Source organism: Gossypium hirsutum, chromosome A04, assembly GCF_007990345.1.
Source record: "Gossypium hirsutum isolate 1008001.06 chromosome A04, Gossypium_hirsutum_v2.1, whole genome shotgun sequence".
Taxonomy (NCBI): Eukaryota; Viridiplantae; Streptophyta; class Magnoliopsida; order Malvales; family Malvaceae; genus Gossypium; species Gossypium hirsutum.
This window is the reverse complement of record NC_053427.1, coordinates 46,823,397-46,827,711: the sequence shown is the minus strand read 5'-3', so window position 1 is coordinate 46,827,711 and position 4,315 is coordinate 46,823,397.

Here is a 4,315-nt window from a genome sequence, read left to right as displayed (position 1 = left end):
CAAATTACTCCCTATTCCAAGCCTAACTAAAGCCCATTACAAATTTCCAGCACATGTTTTCATAAAATTAAATAATATTTCATCAAATTTTATAACTTTTCATTTTAGTTCCTAAATCATGTTTTCATCAAAAATCACTTTGTAAAAGTTATTTATCTATCAATAATCTTTCATTTTCTACCATAAATTTCTAATTTCCAGCATATACATCCATGAACCATTTTTCATACCCTAATAACTTTTCAAATTAATCCCTTAAATAGAGATATTAAGCTATCCCAGTTTCAAAAATACAAAAATGACTAAAAAGGGGACAAGAAAACTTACCCAATTAGGCCTTGAAAGTTTTTTTCTCTCACCTAGGGTTTCCATGTGTTTTTAGGTTGAAGATGTTGAAAAAAAGATGATATATTTTCTTTTATCTTTTAATTAATTAGGTATTTTGCTATTTCCAATTTAGTACTTGCCCTTTTTCTATAATTCCATGGATGAGTCACCAAGAAAAATCTACATACTTTCTTAATGGTCTAATTACCATATAAGGGCATCTAGTTTTGATTCCTATACTTTTGATCCTTATAGCTACTAGAATTCAACTTTCATATTTTATGCGATTTAGTCCTTCTCGTAATTAGACACTTAATCGATAAAATTTTCATATCACTATTTTTACATCACATGCCTATTATAATACAAACCATATAATGAAATAAAAATAAACCTTATTTTTAGGTCAGATTTGTGGTCCCAAAACCACTATTCTGATTTCATTGAAAAATGGGCTTTTACACGAGCTACCTAGTGTGGTGTAGTTCACCCATGTATCCGAGCCCATTTTTCTAAGGTTCCAGCAGGTAAAAAATTATAATTGTTGAAATTTGAATCTTGAAACTTGAAAATGTAATGAAATGGATCCAATAAATTAATTTGATATAACATTGAAGTGAATTGTGTGAAACTGGTAAAATTTTATAGAGGGATAATGAAATATTACATTGCAATGAACAATGGGAAATCAATATGCTCTTATGGATTGATGATAAAATATGGCATTAATATGAGTTATATGAAAGTGATATAAATTTTTATGTTTTGATTTTTGCTTATAATATCTAATGATCATGGATACTTATGCTCACATTGTTGTTATTTTAAGTGCCATGTCCTAGCCAAATTTATGCCAAAACTAAGGTAGCTAACATGCTTATGTATGATCAAGATACGCATAGCATTTTCTGTTTGAACTTACTAAGCATTTAATGGTTACTCTAGTTGTTTCTCCTACCTATAGATCGTCAACTTGCGGAACTTGTTGAGTCAGATCAACATGAAGCACACACTATCAACAAGATGGTAGGATTATTTTCATTTTGAGTCTAGATATTATGGCATGTATAGAAGGGAATTTTGTTGTGCAAATGGTCATTTTGAGTGGATTGTTATGCGGTAATTGTGGCTATGGATGGGCTTGTATGTTAAAAATTAAATATGACCTATTTGATGCATGGTTTTGGTTATGTTTGGTGCTATTAGGAGTGATGGTCATGAACTTGCATAAATTTGGTATGTCCAAGGTTGCAAAGTGAAGTAGTTAGGTTAGATAAGTTGATGAACAGTTTGAAATTGGTATGTTTAAATGTGAAGCATGAACTATAATTTAGCTTATGCTTTGTTTGGTTCATGTTAAGGCCATATAAGTTATTGGCTCTCAAATTGAATAGGAAAAATGTATTTGAACTTGAACGAGGGAACTTGGTATGTCTTGATGGGTAAATGGCTTGGATAAGCTTAAATGATGATCATGTGGTGTACGCCATATTAATTACTTGGTTGAAACGTTCATCTGATTGAATTGGCATAGTATGGTATGGAATGATGTTTTATTATTGTGGAAAGATGTTATGAAAGTCTATAGATGTTTAATTGAAACACATGTAAGATGTACCAAATTGATTTTGTCAAAGCAGGGGCAACGTTGCGACCTCAAGTCCCTAACCTCGCAACATAGAGTAACAGTGAATGACGTCGCGATGTCAAAATTCTAGAAGTCGCGACGTAACTCGCTGACTGATGATGTTGCAATGTGGAAGTCACGTGTTGCAATGTCACCTGACAAATTTTGAAAGCTTTACAATTAAGTCCTTATCTAACCTCGGGTTAGTAAGAGAGATTTTATAAGCTCGTATAAGACCCAAAAATGATTTTAAGTCATATTGAAATGTATTGTATACAATTAAGCATGCTACATTGAAATTTGTTATAGTTTCTCTAACGACGAATGTAACATCTTATAGTTTAAACTCGGTGATTGGGTTGGGCACGAGTGTTACATCCCATGTAGTTTGTGCATGTTGACAATTTTTTATTTTGTGCTTATTTTAATTTTCATATATAGTAACAAAAATAATGGTCGAGTGCCCAAAACAATATGAGGGTTTTTCCTTGTTAAGAAATAAGTTTGTACAACCATATTGAAGAGACTTAGTCTAAGCATGAATTTTAAAAAACAAGACAAAGTTGGGAGGAATCCCATATAAACTAAAAACATTTACAACACATTTATAACAATCCTTAATAAAAAAGGAAGCACGAGCAACAAAATTTCATAGATTTATCTAATATAATGAAGCCTTGTTTAAGAAAGTATAAAATTGAGAAAACTTTTACAAGGCACTTTAGTTCGACAAGCATAGCCCTGGTTGATTGTGACTTCTTTGGCTAATAATGACGAGCATTTCAACTTGATGAGTCTAAAGATAACGTCATCTTAATTTGCTAATAATCGAAAGGTTGAATATCAACAACTGAAATTGATGAAATTGCAGAATAATCACACTTATCTCTTACACATAAAGAGACCATTTTACTAAAACTTCATAGCCTATTCATAATCCCTTTACTTGCTAGGATTTGATGTGCAGATTGTGTGCACTATTTTATTCATATTGTAAGGAACATACGAGTGCTTTGTATATTCACTAGTGAGTGACTTGCTTTTCTACCTTTAATAGAAAGGGTGAGAAAGTGATGAGTTCATTAGGTGGTACGATAGTGAGACTGCAACAAAGCAAGAGGGTTAGACTTAAATCATATATTGTATTTGTTGATTATAATGGATTCATTCTGGTCAAGGCAACACAAATGTAATTTAAGAAACTACATTGAAAACTTTTTTTGTTTTGTTCTTCTATTATTTTGAGTTTATCTGTTTGTGTGACAAAAGTTGAGCCCACTTCACTTATCACGCCTCATTAGTATTTTAAAATTTTCAGTTGGTATTAGATCTACACACCTAAATTATTTGGTGAGATCCTACATGTAACACCTCTCACCTAGGTCGAATGCCTGGTTAAACAAGGAACCCTACATTAGTCGTCAGAGTGACCTTGATCTATCCGTCTTTTAAGCACTTTCATCATGACATCCAATCATGAATCTTTACATGAAAAATCAAGTTTTATATAGGTTAAAAACATTATTCGGTGGCCCATTTATGCAAAAAATAGCCTAAGTATTGATACCAAAGTCATGGGAATCAATACTTGGTCAAAATTTAGAACAATTTAGGATTGATGTTTTAATGTACCAATACATCAGGAGGTTGTGTTGATATGTAGACTAGAGTATTGATACTCTAGGCCATGTACCTATACTTGCCTCTCATGTTTCAAAATTTTGGCTACTACTTTGAAGGCATCAAAACTAAGGGTCTAAGTACCAATATTCAAGCCAAAAGATACCAATACTAGGACTTGAGGTACTAACACTCAAGACCAGAATTGTTAAATTAAGCTTAAAGGGCATAACCAAGTATAACACCCCTAACCCTTATCCGTCGTCGAAACAGGGCTTTGGAGCATTACCAGAACATTTAGAAACATTTACAAATAACTTATGTAAATTACTATTCATTTACCGATATCATTCATAACATCCCTTGATTGGGCCATTGAGGCCCAATATGAGCATTAGAATTAAGTCAGGACTTAATTGATACCTCTAAGAATTTTTTGTGAAATTGCAAAATTTTTCCAAGGCGCTGGGCTCACACGCCTGCTTGGTCTAAGGGACATGCCCATGTGACCCTGAGGCACGCCTATAAAGCCTCAAATCCCAAAAATTTTGAAAACTCTGTTAAAAATTATTTTGTATGATGGTGATATAGTTGTAGATTGCCTTAGTGGTTTAGTGCTCTAGGAGAGTCTGAGAAGTCATGGGTTCAAGCCCTAGCTTGAACATAATTTTTTGCTTCTTATTGAATAAACCCTTGAATCCTTCTAATAGACTTTTAAATTAATGAGAGTGTTGCATGACA